This window comes from Scyliorhinus canicula, unplaced genomic scaffold (assembly GCF_902713615.1).
Source record: "Scyliorhinus canicula unplaced genomic scaffold, sScyCan1.1, whole genome shotgun sequence".
NCBI classification, from domain to species: Eukaryota; Metazoa; Chordata; class Chondrichthyes; order Carcharhiniformes; family Scyliorhinidae; genus Scyliorhinus; species Scyliorhinus canicula.
In genome coordinates, this window is record NW_024055676.1 from 528,814 (window position 1) to 544,175 (window position 15,362).

At 47.4% G+C, this 15,362-nt stretch overlaps 1 long non-coding RNA gene across 1 annotated transcript; it reads right to left on the reverse strand.

The window, feature by feature from the left end:
• Positions 1 to 4,696: 4,696 nt before the first annotated feature.
• On the reverse strand, positions 4,697 to 13,228 carry LOC119960654. The gene is made up of 3 exons (XR_005459477.1): positions 13,064 to 13,228; positions 11,147 to 11,261; positions 4,697 to 5,054 (listed from the first exon to the last, which is right to left on the reverse strand). It is a non-coding gene; the product is annotated as an uncharacterized LOC119960654 (long non-coding RNA).
• Positions 13,229 to 15,362: the final 2,134 nt, after the last annotated feature.

Sequence of the window (15,362 nt, forward strand, 5' to 3'; positions counted from 1 at the left end):
CATGGTTCAATTCCCGTACCAGCCTCCCCGAACAGGCGCAGGAATGTGGCAACTAGGGTTTTTTCACAGTAACTTCATTTGAAGCCTACTTGTGACAATAAGCGATTTTAATTTCATTTCATCTACCTCTGCTGAGTGGATCTCAAACCAGTCTGTGTTGTGGGTTCCACCTTTACCATAGAATGCTGTAGGTCTTTACAGTACAGAGGGAGGCCATTTGGCCCATCGAGTCTGCAGCGACCCTGTGAAAGAGCACTCTACCTCAGCCCACTCCCCCGCTCTATCCCCCAACCCTGGCTGGTGCTGCTGTGTCAGAAATGATTGAACTCAGTGACTTCCAAGCTTCATCAATATCAATGTTGATTAATGAAGTTTTTATTGATGTGAGTATGAAATATTTCACTGTTTTGTTTAATGTTCTTTGATAATGTAATTTCACAATGGACATGTTATTGTGAGGAATGTGTGAGTCGCTAACAATTGTCAGCAAGGATTAATCAGCACTTTCTAGTTGGAGATGTTAATTAGTAGAACCTGTCAAACTCTGAATTGTAGATTTTGGATCAAACATCAATTTAGGACGATCCTATTAAGAGTTCTTGAATGAAGGAGAATATCACAGATGCTGCTTTTGAAATGGGACATCGCAGCCCCGAGAATCAGAGACATCTGAAAATATTAAACTGCAGCCAGTTCTAGGGTTTGTTAATATCAGCAGAATCAAACCAGATATTGTCACACCATCAATCCTGGATGTGAATAACAGCAGCATAAACAGCAAAATCCAACCCTTGCAGTCACTTGCCAACTTGCTGATGTCTCGGCTCATATCGTTATTGAGTGAATCCCTTCCCACAGTGTCGATGGTCGGTCTCGGCCCTTTGTGAATTTGTTGGTGCGCACTGAAGGTGGACGGCTTGATGAGCGTCTTTCCAATGAAACTGCAGCTGAACGGCTTCTCCATAGTAACTTTGCTGGTGTCTGAGCAGACTGGATGATTGAGTAAATCCCTTCCCGCACACTGAGGTCTCTCAGTGGTCTCTCCCTGGAGAGTGAACACAATTGTGTATACTGAGATGAAAACGTGAACCTCATTCCACAAGACATGCAGCTGAATGCTCTGTCCTCAAGAGTGAATTCATTGGTGTAACATGAGTCTAGCTGACTGAGTGAATCCCTTTCCACACACAGAACAGGTGAACAGCCTCTTCTCAACACAAACCCGCTGGTGTGTATGCAGGTTGGTTAACTGAGTGAATCCCTTCCCATAATTGTAGCAGGTGAATGGCCTCCCTCCAGTGTGAACTCACTGTTGTGCTGGCGGAAGAATATGTGAATTGCTTCCCACAAGTGTAGCAGGTGGACGGTCGCTCCCCAGTGTGAGTGTATTGATGTGCTGTGAGGGAAGAGGAATGCTTTGAACTTTCACAGGACGTGCAGCTGAATGGTTTGTCTTTTGCATGAATTAGTTAGTGTAACATGAGGCCAGCTGATTGAGTAAATCCTTTCCCACATTCAGAGCAGGTGAATGGTCTCTCTCCTGTGTGAATACATCGGTGAGTTTCCAGCAGGCATCGATAACTGAATCCCTTCCCACATTCTCCACATTCCCATGTCTTCATGATCCAGGTGTCCTTGTATCTCTCCAGTTCAGACAACCAGTTGAAGCCTTGTCCACACAGAATACATGGATGTTTCCTCCTCCACGCGAATGGTGCAGGCTGTGTATTTGGTTCAAGCCATCCTTACAAATTACTGCCTCATCTTCAACCTCCCTCTCCTCTCCAAACACTTTGAACATGTTGTCATCCCCCAAATTCTTGACTATCTTTCCCAGAATTCTCATGTTTGAATCCCTTCAATCAGGTCTCTGCCTGTAAAATACAAGAGACAAACAGAATCGTACCCGGAGAGAAAGACAGACAATCCGGGAGCTTGGATCCAACATGGATATGTTTATAAGACCAGAAGACAAGGTTTGCAGCACAGTCATTATCGAGAGACAACAATACTTGCTGGAGACAGACGGACAACTAAACAGCATGAATCACAACACCAAGCTACCTGGATCCATATACCCAAGACAGGAAGGGGAATTGGAGACAGACTGGAAGAACTCAGACTCCAGACACATTAACCAAAAACAGGTGGAATATCTGAGGGGACAACAGGTAGAACCAAGGAAATTCTACCTGCTCCCTAAAATACCAAACACCCAAACACATGGACAGTACCAGGGAAATACCACCAGACAGACCCATCAGACTGAGAGAAAATCCTACAAAATAGCTGAAACATCAACACACTGCTCAGTAGTTGATGGTTCAGTGGTTCAATAAATATAATTAGTGGATTAAAAATGTGTATAATGTAGAGTGAAAACAGAAAATGCGATTAACTCAACAGGTCTGGCATTGAACCCCTACAAGTGCAGAAGGAGGCCATTTGGCCCATCGGGTTTGCACCTACCCTGCAAAAGAACACCCCACCCAGGCGCACTTCACCTGCCCTCTCCCCGTAACCCCACTTCACCATTGGACACTAAGGGGCAATTCACCATAGTCAATCCACCAAACCTGCACTTTGCACAGTCAGTGTACTGGAACACTGTCACTCAGATGTGTCTGTGCCTCTGTCCTTTTCCAGTCACACTGCTGTTTGAACTGTTCTCCCACAGATAGAACAGACAAACATTTCTCCTTCCACATTCAAAGGCCGTGGATTACCAGCTATTGATGAAGCCATTAACTCAGCCAAATGTTGTTGTATAATTTGGTTTGAGTTTCCAGTCTTTGAATCCTCCCCTTTTAATACCTTGTAAAAGGAGTTTACAAAATACATCACTGTCAGTACAGAATAGAAATTCTGAAGAGACAATTCTAGTTTCTCTGAAATATTTGTTCCTCTCTTGTTCCCCCAAAGCTGTAAATCCCCATCCCACACACTCTCCCTCCTCCCTGGGCTGAAATCCAAACCCATCTCACTATTTCTTTCCTCCACTCCCAGTTTTCTCCCTCCCTCTCCTCTGCTTGGGTTCAGTTCTCCAGCTCCTGTCTGCAGACTGACAATAAAACTAATGGGTTTTATTGGGGGTTTGGAGCCTCCAGCGGGTGTTTGTGAATCCTCCCCGCCCACCTGCCAGGGTTTTCTTCCTTGGCAGAGTTCAGAGTCCTCATTGATTTGAGTGCAAAGTGAAAGGTCTTATTTATTATCCCTCCTCCCCCACCCTCTGATGTGAAACATCCTCCAGTGGTTGAAGCAGAATGGCAGATTTGAAGGGCACAGGGACAGTACCTGAAGAGAGAGGAATGTTGACAATATCCATGGACACAGGGTAGTTGGCCGATCAGTAGCTCAGTGGGAATAGGGTCGATGGAGCAGGAGCTGGGTCTCATGGACAAGATGAGCTTTAAGAGGGCATGAGGGGAGATGGGAGAGAAACTAGAGAAAGATGTGGGTTCAGGGCTCGGGAAAGGATGAAATTTAGAGACAGTTTGGTCCGGTCGGCTCGTGGAAGGGAGGGAAGCAGCAGAGGCAGCTGATCGGATTGACTCAATCTCAGTCACAAAGAAGCTCCACAAGCTCCTCACACTTCTTGTTGGAGGTGAGGATGGAAGAGATAGGGGAGAGCGAGAGAACTTCAAAAGGAACTAACTTGTGTCAGAGATATTAAAAAGTTTCAACACTCTGCGTATTTCACGCAAATCAAATTTATTTGACTTTTAGCCAGAATATTAGCCCCTGTAAATGGGCTGGAGTTTATCAGCAGAAAGAGACCCAAATGAACATGGTTCAGTCCAGAATGTGAGGAACAGCAAAATCCATTCACTGTGGTTACTTGTGGCCTCGTTGGTGTCTCAGCAGGTGGGATGAAGTGGTGAATCCCTTCCCACACTCACAGGTGAATGGCCTCTCCCGAGTGTGAATTCGCTGGTGCTTCAGCAGGTTGGATGACTCAGTGAATCTCTTCCCGCACTCGGAGCAGGTGAATGGTCTCTCTCCGGTGTGAACTCGCTGATGTACAGTGAGGTGAGATGAGTGCCTGAACCCAGTCCCACAGTGAGAGCACCTGAACGATTTCTCGTCAGTGTGAACACGCTGATGGCTCATCAGATCCCCAGAACGTTTAAAGCACTTCCTGCAGTCTGGACATTGAAACGGTCTCTCATCAGTGTGAACCCGCTGGTGACTCAGCAGGTTGGCTGAAATAGTAAATCCCTTCCCACACACTGAGCAGGTGAATGGTTTCTCCCCAGTGTGAACTCGCAGGTGTGTGGACAGAGCAGATGACTCAGTGAATCCCTTCCCACACTCGGAGCAGGTGAATGGTCTCTCCCGAGTGTGAATTCGCTGGTGTGTCAGCAAGTTGGTTGACTGAGTGAATCCCTTCCCACACTTGGAGCAGGTGAATGGCCTCTCCCCGGTGTGAATTAGCTGATGTACAATGAGGTCAGATGATTGTCTGAACCCAGTCCCGCAGTGAGAGCACCTAAACGGTTTCTCATCAGTGTGAACACGTTGATGACTCCTCAGTTCCCCAGAACGTTTATAGCATTTCCCGCAGTCTGGACACAGAAATGGTCTCTCCCCAGTGTGAACTCGCTGGTGACTCAGCAGGTTGGCTGAAATAGCAAATCCCATCCCACACTTGGAGCAGGTGAATGGTGTCTCATCAGTGTGAACTCGCTGATGATTCCGCAGGTTGGATGACTGAGTGAATCCCTTCCCACACTTGGAACAGGTGAACGGTCTCTCCCCAGTGTGACTGCGTCGATGAATTTCCAGCTTGGATGGGGAAGTGAATCCTTTCCCACAGTCCACACATTTCCACGGTTTCTCCTCGGTGTAACTGCATTTGTGTCTCGTGAGGCCTGATGATCGACTGAATCCTCGTCCACACACACAGCACGTGTACGGTTTCTCCCCACTGTGAACGATGTTTTTTCCTTCCATGATCGATGATATTCAGGATATGATAAATTGAGGACTCTGTCAGATCCTGATGTGATGTTTGGTTTGCGTTTCCGGACTTTGAATCCTGCCCTTCGAACACCCTGTGAAATTGATTGAATACAGAAAATAGGGAGTGAGAGAGAACCCACAAAACACAAAGGCAGGTTGTGAAATTGAGCTGAATGAATCTGGTCATTTGTGGGGCCGGCTCTGGGAAAAAGTGACCATGAAAACGGCTGGATTGTCATAAAAACCCAACTGGCCTCTTTGGGAGGAGAGAGAAAGAGGTGAAAAGAGATTTTGTTTCTCTACAAGACATAGCGAGAGAGTAATTGGCAAAGCAAATTCGATCTTGAGCTTCATAATTAGAAATATTGATACCGAAACAGGATAGCTAGGCTTCTGGTGGCACAGTGATTAGCACTGCTACCTCACAGTGCCAGGGACCTGGGTTCAATTGCGGCCTTGCTGACTGTGTGGAGTTTGCACTTTCTCCCCGTGTCTGTGTGGGTTTCCTCCGGGTGCTCTGATTTCCTCCCACAGTTCAAAGATGTGCAGATTAGGTTGAATCGGTTCGGACTGTATTCGCTGGAGTTCAGAAGAATGAGGGGGGGATCTCATAGAAACCTATAAAAAGTGGGTGGTGCAGTGGTTAGCACTGCTGCCTCATGTCGCCAAGGACCCAGGTTCCATCCCGGCCCCGGGTCACTGTCTGTGTGGAATTTGCACATTCTCCGTGTTTGCGTGGGTCACACCCCCACAAATCCAAAGATGCGCAGGGAAGGTAGATTGGCCACGCTAAAATTGCCCCTTATGTGCAAAAAAAGAATTGGGCACTCCAAATTTATGTTAGAAAAAAACAGGGCGAGACAGAGTAGATTCAGGAAGGATGTTCCTGATAGTGGGTGTGTCCAGAAATAGGGGTCACAGTCTGAGGATACGGGGTAGACCATTTAGGACAGAGATGAGGAGACATTTCTTCACCCAGAGAGTGGTGAGCCTGTGGAATTCGTCGCCACAGGAACTAATGAAGGCCAAAACATTGCATGTTTTCAAGAACTGGTTAGATACAGCACTGAGGGTGAAGGGGATCAAAGGATATGGGAGAAAGCGGGATTAGGCTACTGAGCCTAATCAGCTCTGATTGTAATGTGGCAGGCTCGAAGGGCCAAATGGTCTCCGCCTGCTCCTCTTTTCTACGTTGCTCCGTATCTATGCATGTAAATGGTCCAGGAGGTATGAGGAAGAATGTTTTTACACAGCCAGTGGCAATGACCTTAAACTTGCTGCCAATGACGATTTTGCAAATAGACACAATAAATTTTTTTTTTTTTTTTAAACTGGATAGAAACCGGACAGAAATAAAGCTGTTCGGATACAGAGACAGAGAGGAGAATGACTCTGACTGGATTGCTCCAGATAATAATAATATTTATTAGTGTCACAAGTAGGCTTACATTAACACTGCAATGAGGTTAATCCCCAAGTCGTCACACTCCGGCGCCTGTTCGGGTACACGGAGGGAGAATTCAGAATGTCCAATTCATCTAACAAGAACGTCTTTCGGGACTTGTGGGAGGAAACCGCAGCACCCGGAGGAAACCCACAACAGACACAGGGAGACTGTACAGACACCGCACAGACAGTGACCCAAGCCGGGAACTGAACCCAGGTCCCTGGCGCTGTGAAGCAATGGTGCTAACCACCGTGCCGACTAGAGAGCTAGCATGGACTCAATGGCCCGAATGCCCATCTCTGCCCATAATTTATATATTTAAAAAAATAAATTTAGAGTACCCAATTAATTTTTTCCAATTAAGGGGCAATTTAGCATGGTCAATCCACCTCTCCTGCACATCTTTGGGTTGCGGGGGCGAAAGCCACGCAGACATGGGGAGAATGTGAAAACTCTATATGGACAGTGACCCAGAGCTGGCTTAGAACCTGGGACCACAGCGCCGTGAGGCAACAGTGCGACTCACCGCACCCCCGTGCTGCCAGCTGACTCTGCCATTTCTGTCTAACCTCACCATGTAATTTAACCCCAGGGGGGTTCAGATATCACTCAGGTAATCTATGCTACACTCCCTCCGAGGCTATTCTATCCTTCCTCAGGTTTGTTGCCCAGAACTGAACACAGTGAGGTACTGAGGGGGGTATCAAGGTCGCAGGAGTGTACCAGCAGACAGAAAGGTGGGTTGAAGTGTGTCTATTTCAATGCAAGGAGCATCCGGAATAAGGTAGGTGAACTTGGAGCGTGGATTGGTGCTTGGGACTACGATGTTGTGACCATTACGGAGACATGGAGTGGAATTCGCCGATCCCCCGCAGGGTTGGGGAAATCGCCTGGGGCCGGTGTAAATCCTGCCCCCGCCGTGGCCGGAATTCTCCGCCACCCAGGAATCGGCGGGCGCGGGAATCACGCCCCGCCGATCGGTGTGCTCCACCGCGGCGATTCACCGGCCCGCGATGGGCCGAAGTCCCGCCGCTGACAGGCCTCTCCCGCCGGCGGGAATTGGAGCACCTCTGGTGCCAGAGGGAGCAGGCGGCGCGAATGGGCCCCGGGGTGATCGGACCCCGGGGGGGTGCCCCCACGGTGGTCTGGCCCGCGATCGTGGCCCACCGATCGGCGTGTGGGCCAGTGCCGTGGGGGCACTCTTTTTTTCCCGCCGCTGCCACGGTCTCCACCATGGCTGAGGCGGAAGAGACCCCCCCTACCTCACATGTGCCGGTGGTAAAGTCAGTAGCTGCTGACGCACCAGCGCATGCGCGGACCGGCGAAGGCCTTTCGGCCAGCCCCGACGCCGGGCGCCAAAGGCGGTTGGCGCCGGTTTTGGCGCCGGCCGGCGCAGCGGAAACCACTCCGGCGCGGGCCTTGCCCCTAAAGGTGCGGAGAATTCTGCACCTTTGGGGAGGACGGACGCCGGAGTGGTTGGCGCCACTCCGCAACGCCCGGACCCCCCACCCCGCCGGATAGGGGAGAATCCCGGCCATGATTAGAACAGGGACAGGAATGGTTGTTGGAAGTTCCGGGGTATAGAAGTTTCAGTAAGAGTAGGGAAGGTGGTAAAAGAGATGGAGGAGCAGCATTGTTAATCAAGGTTAGTTTAACGGCTGCAGAAAGGCAGTTCGAAGGGGATCTGCCTACTGAGGTAATATGCGCCGAATTTAGAAATAGGAAAGTTTTCTATAGGCCCCCAAATAGTAGTAGAGATGTGCAGGAAGAAATTGCAAAACAGATTATGGATAGGTGTGGAGGTCTCAGGGTAGTTGTCATGGGTGACTTTAACTTTCCAAATATTGATTGGAAACTTTATAGGTCGAACAGTTTGGATGGGGCAGTTTTTGTACAGTGTGTGCAGAAGGGTTTCCTGACACAATATGTGGATAGGCCGACAAGAGGGGGGCCACATTGGATTTGGTACTGGGTAATGAACTGGGCCAAATGTTAGATTTGTTTGTGGGAGAGCACTTTGTAGATAGTGACCACAATTCGGTGTCTTTCACTTTTGCACTGGAGGGGGATAGGGCCATACGGCAGGGCAAGGTTTATAATTGGGGGAGGGGTAATTATGATGCAATTAGGCAAGAATTAGGGAGCATAAGATGGGAACAGATACTGTCAGGGAAAGGCACAAATGAAAAGTGCAGCTTGTTCAAGGAACAAATACTGTGTGTCCTTGATAGGTATGTCCCTGTCAGGCAGGGAGGAAATGGCCGTGTGAGGGACCCATGGTTCACAAAAGAGGTTGAATGTCTTGTCAAGAGGAAAAAGGAAGCATATGTAAGGATGAGAAAACAAGGTTCAGTTCGCTTGAGGGTTACAAGGTAGCAAGCAATGCGCTAAAAAAAAGGGCTTAGGAGAGCTAGCAGGGGGCATGAGAAGTCCTTTGCGGGTCGGATCAAGGAAAACCCCAAGGATTTTTGCACTTATGTGAGGAATAAAAGAATGACCGGGTGAGGTTAGGGTTGGTCAAGGATAGTAGTGGGATATTGTGCATGGAGTCAGAAGAAATAGGAGAGGCGTTGAATGAATACTTTTCTTCAGTGTTCACCAAGGAGAGGGGCCATGTTTTTGAGGATGAGAGTGTGATACAGGCGGGTAGGCTGTAGGAGGTAGATGTTCTGAGGAAGGATGTATTAGCAATTTTGAAAAACTTTAGGGTCGACAAGTCCCCTGGGCCAGATGGGATATATCCTTGGATTCTTTGGGAAGCAAGGGATGAGATTGCAGAGCCTTTGGCTTTGATGTTTGGGTCCTCACTGTCCACGGGGATAATGCCAGAGGACTGGAGAGTGGCGAATGTTGTTCCTCTGTTCAAGAAAGGGAATAGGAATGACCCTGGGAATTATAGGCCGGTTAATCTTACTTCGGTGGTCGGTAAGTTAATGGAAAAGGTCCTGAAGGATAGGATTTATGACCATTTGGAAAGATGCAGCTTAATCCGGGATAGACAACATGGATTCGTGAAGGGTAAGTCTTGTCTCACTAATTTGATTGAATTGAGGAGGTAACTAAGTGTGTCGATGAAGGTAGAGCAGTTGATGTTGTATACATGGATTTTTGTAAGGCGTTTGATAAGGTTCCCCATGGTCGGCTTATGAAGAAAGTAAGGAGGTGTGGGATAGAGGGAAATTTGGCCAATTGGATAAGTAACTGGCTATAACATAGAAGACGCAGGATGGTGGTGGATGGAAAATGTTCAGACTGGAGACCAGTTACCAGCGGTGTACCACAGGGATCAGTGCTGGGTCCTCTGCTATTTGTGATATTTATCAATGACTTGGAGGAGGGGGCTGAAGGGTGGGTCAGTAAATTCGCTGATGACACCAAGATTGGTGGAGTAGTGGATGAGGTGGAGGGCTGGTGTAGGCTGCAAAGAGACATTGATAGGATGCAGAGCTGGGCCGGAAAATGGCAGATGGAGTTTAACCCTGTTAAGTGCGAGGTGATTCATTTTGGTAGAAAACATTTGAATGCGGATTACAGGGTCAACGGCAGGGTTCTGAGGAATGTGGAGTATCAGAGAGATCTTGGGGGTTCATGTCCACAGATCTCTGAAGGTGCCACTCAAGTGGACAGAACCGTGAAGAAGGCCTATAGTGTGTTAGCATTTATGAACAGGGGGCTTGAGTTCAAGAGCCACAGGGCTATGCTGCAACTGTACATGACCCTGGTGAGACCACATTTGGAGTATTGTGTGCAGTTCTGGACACCTCAGTATAGGAAGGATGTGGAAGCATTGGAATGCGTGCAAAGGAGATTTACCAGGATTCTGCCTGGTTTGCAGGATCGGTCTTATGAGGAAAGGATGAGGGAGCTAGGGCTTTTCTCTTTGGAGCGGAGGAGGATGAGGCGACTTAATAGAGGTTTATAAGATGATGAGGGGGCTAGATAGATTGGACGTTCAGAGACTATTTCCTCGGGTGAATGTAGCTGTTACAAGAGGGCATAACTATAAGGTTCAGGGTGGGAGATATAGGAGGGATGCGCGTGGTAGGTTCTTTACTCAGAGAGTGGTTAGGGTGTGGAATGGACTGCCTGCTGTGATAGTGGAGTCATCATAGAATTTACAGTGCAGAAGGAGGCCATTCAGCCCATCGAGTCTGCACCGGCTCTTGGAAAGAGCACCCTACCCAAGATCAACAACTTCACCCTATCCCCATACCCCAGTATCCCCACCCAACACTAAGGGCAATTTTGGATACTAAGGACAATTTATGATGGCCAATCCACCTGATCTGCACATCTTTGGACTGTGGGAGGAAACCGGAGCACCCAGAGGAAACCCACGCACACACGGGGAGGATGTGTAGACTCCGCACAGACAGTGACCCAAGCCGGAAGCGAACCTGGGACCCTGGAGCTGTGAAGCGATTGCGCTATCCACAATGCTACCATGCTGCCCACTTTAGGATTCCTGAGTCGGACACTTTCGGAACTTTCAAGCAGTTATGGGATAGGCACATGGAGCACACCAGAATGACAGGGAGTGGGATAGCTTGATCTTGGTTTCGGACAATGCTTGGCACAACATCAAAGGTCGAAGGACCTGTTCTGTGCTGTACTGTTGTATGTTCTATGTGCAGTTCTCCAGGTTTGGCCTAACCAGAGTTTGTGAATCTCGAGACTTTTCCAGTCACACTGAGACCTGAAATCTTCCCTCACAGACAGAACAGACAAACCTTTTACCTTCCACACCAGATGCTGCTAAAATTCAGTTTCTAATGAATCGAGTGACTCTGTCAGATCGCGATGTGACGTTTGGTTTGTGTTTCCCGTCTGTTAAGCCTCCACTTCCAGTATCCTGTAAATTTACAGAAACCTCACTGTCAGTTTAGGGTAGAAATTCACAACATTCTCTCCTCGCCAACTTTGATTAAATGTATTCCTGGAGGTTTGATCACATGGCCAGTCTCCATCCTCCAGCAATTAATCGGTCAACACATCCATCCTTGTGACACACTGCCTTCCTCGGCCAATTGGGAAGTAAAAGGACTCATTACCTTACAGGACAGTGATTGACTGTCAGCCAAACAACCTTTATCCCATTTTCAATATTTTATATCCGCTGAAGAGAAATATTCAAAAATATTTTTTACTTTCCCAATGACTTTCCAGACACCCAGGTATGAATCTCACTAAGGCAGAAGGTAAAATTTGAATTCATTTAAAGTTTTCTGATGACCATGAAATCATTGTCGATTGTTGCAAAGACCCATCTGGTTCACTCATGTCCTTCAGTGAAGGAAATCTTCTCTCCTTACCTGGTCTGGCCTACATGTGACTCCAGATCCACAGTCAGCTGGTTGACCCTTAAAATGCTCTCTGATATACACTCAGTTCAAGGGCAATTAGGGATGGGCAGTGAATGCTGGCCCAGCCAGCGACACCCACATCCCGTGAATGAATAGAAAAGAAAATCTGCCATCCTTACCTGGTCTGGCCGACACGATTCCAAACCACAGCAATGTGGTTGTCTCTTTAAATGCCCTCCGAGATGGCCGAGCAAGCCACTCAGTTTAAGGAAAATTAGGGATGGGCAATAAATGTTGGCCCAGCCAGTGACTCCCACAAATGATTAAAATAAAATCCTGGAGACTCCAGTCAGTCAATCCGCGAGAGTTGGTATCCGGTCCAGGCTCGCAGCGCATGCACCCTGCGGCACCTTGTCCTCTGTAAAGATGGCGGCCGGTAACCCGGGCCTGTCACCGCTCAGCTTTCACTCTATTCGGTGCTGTTTAAGACGGGACCGTTAACATTTTGCTCGGGAGTTGAAGCCCCCACGGGGTATTTATGAAGCCTCCCAGCTCACTCCGCAGCTTCTATTGCTCCCCGGCCACCCACCGAAGCTTCTGTCATGTGGATAGAGCACATTCTGAGCTGCAATCCATGTTGGGTAATAAACCCGCCATTGAAATGGATATTTTTGATATAAATTATGCTTTGCAAAATGATTACGATTAGTAACAGTGGGCCAAGGCAACACCCACATCCCAAGAACAAATTAAATTGCCCCTTGATTGGAAAACAATATAAATTTATATATTTTTTAAATTCTGAGGGATCAAAATAGTTTGGATAGGAAGGTCCTATTCCCTTTGGTTGAGGAATATATATAAAAGGGGGCAGAGATTTAGGGAAGGACTAGGAGGTTTAGAGGGTGGTGAGGATCTGTGACATGCTGCCTGAAATGATGGCAGAAACGCTCATAACATTTCAAACGTATTTAGATAGACATCTGAATTGATGTAACCAAAAAGGTTGCAGACTAAAATCTGGAAATTGGGATTAGGCTGAATACCTACTTTGTAGCCACGATGAGCTGAATGAAATGCAACCGGAACAACAAACTTCAATAAAATCCCGGATAGTAACTCTTACTACGAACAAGGTCAGCAGTTTGCCCACTTTAGCTGCCAAGTATGTTAATGTGGTAATTTTAAAATTTACCTGCATACACAAGAGTACAACAGCAAATTATTTAACGTCTCCAATGTGATCGGTGTAATTAGTCTCAAATTTAACCTGGAATGGTCATTAAAAGTTTCCCAGTCACTCTGATATCTGAAATCTTTGTCCCCAGACAGAACAGACAAACCATTTTACCTCCCAATGACATTCCGGTCCTGATGAATCCAGTAACTCAGTCAGGTGATGATGTGATGTTTGGTTTGAAGTTCCCGTTAGTAAATCCTCCTCTTTCTAAAGGAATTTCACTCTCAGTCCTGGAGAGAAATTCAGGCGATTCTGTCTTCCGGTTTCCGGTTCCTGGATGCTCGCGCATGCGCCCTGCTGAGCATTTCCGCTGAGCAAGATGGCGGAAACGCAGGCGCCCTGCAGCATATCGCCCCAAAACAGATGACAGCCGTTAACAATGGCCGATCAGAGAGAAAATCACAGATGCGGCCGCCCCATTCGGTACAAACACCGAACTGTGTCAAAATTGCCGGAACCAATGAGGAACGTAACTGAATAATGGCGGATAAGGCTACCCAGAATGCCGGGCGCGGAGGAATGCGCCCTATCTCCATCACAGGAGCCAGAACGCGCAGGCGCGAGTATGCCCCACCCCCGAAAGTATCGTCTCTGCGCAGAGCAGGCAGTGAGAGTGAGTGCGGCTCCCAGAGGCTGAATGAGAGCCGCCGCGAGCGGGGACAATGGTGAGAACCCAAACCCCCCAATAAGACCCATTGGTTTTATTGTCAGTCTGCAGACAGGAGTTGGAGAACTGAACCCAGGCAGAGGAGAGGGAGGGAGAAAATTGGGAGTGGAGGAAAGAGATGGTGAGATGGGTTTGTGTTTCAGCCCAGGTAGGAGGGAGAGTGTGTGGGACGGGGATTTACAGCTTTGGAGGAACAAGAGAGGGAAAAATGTTCCAGAGAAACTAGAATTGCCTGATCAGAATTTCTGTCTTGGACTGACAGTGATGGCTTTTGTAAACTCCTTTTACAGGATATTAGAAGTGGAGAATTGGCCGACAGAAAACTCAAACCAAACATCACATCGAAATCTGACAGCCACTCTTTTCATTAGGAGCTAAATATGATCAGTCTGTGAATTTGGAAGGAGAAATGTTTGTTCTGTTTCAGCAGTGTGACAGCAAAAGCACCTGAGTGTTCCAATGGACTAACTGTGGAGAGAGCTTTAACCAGTTAGACATCCTCAAAAAAAGTATCGCATCATTCACTGCAGGGAGAAATTATACGCATGTTTTGTGTGTGAACAAGGCTTCAACCGGGAGAGACACTCTCACCATGGAGAAACCGTGGAAATGTGCAGACTGTGGGAAGGGATTTAGTTACCCATCACAACTGGAAGTTCATCGGCACAGTCACACTGGGGAGAGACCGTTCATCTGCTCCATTTGTGGGAAGGGATTCACTCTTCTGACACCAGCGAGTTCACACTGAGGAGAGGCCATCCAACTGTTATATCTGTGGAAAGAGATTTACTCAGTCATCCCACCTGCTAACACACCAGCGAGTTCACAAGTGACGACAAGGTTTAGGTTATACCCTTATTGATGCTGTTAGTCATGTACAGGACTAAATAATGTTCACTCTGACAGTCTTAATCTGCTGATGAGGTTTATTATTCTGAATAAATGTGAAATAAATCAACTTTGTTTAAAACGTTGTTGCAGATCTTTATCTTTCCCACCTGAGTGTTTAACATCACCTGCCTGGGGCTCAGAAAGGACAATCTGGGGGAGGATCACACAGCAGGAACAGAACTTCAGCCTGGACACAGTCCTTCAGGGTCACACTGAGAGGGACAAATTACACTTTCATCTCTCTTGACTGTCAGCAAAGTACCTGTGTGGGTTAATCCTGAGGCGTATAAGAAATGTGTCCCAATCACTCTCTTCCATAGCTCAGAGCTCCTAGACATAGAACAGAAGCTCCTTTACAACTGTTAAGAGTCAGGAAGAACAATGGTGAATGTTGGAAACATGCTGTCAAATCTGAGATTGGTGGAAAACTGTGATGTTCTTGATTGAATGTAAAGCAGCTAGTTTAAGTTTGTGTGACAGTCACAATGAATTAATTGAATAGAAACCTACTTAAAATAGATTGGTTGAATTCTACGTTAAAATAGCAGCTGTTAACTGCTGGGACAATTAGACAACAGTTTGATTCTTGGATAAAGAAGAAGCTCCAGTGTGTGTCCAAGAACTCCCAGTTTTACTGATGTGTGATTCCCACATTCTGTCCTTTAAAATAAACCTCAGCCCTACCAGCCTTTAACAATCAGAGACATAACAGAGAAAAAGGTGAAGCTGTGTCTGCCCCTTTAACTGGGAGCTGAGCAGTGTCAGAGTCCCGACTGTCCCCTGAAGACTGAGTGATGTGTTCAGCTGAAGATTCCTCTTGGCTGTTTTCTGGGTGGTCTCCTTATTCTGATC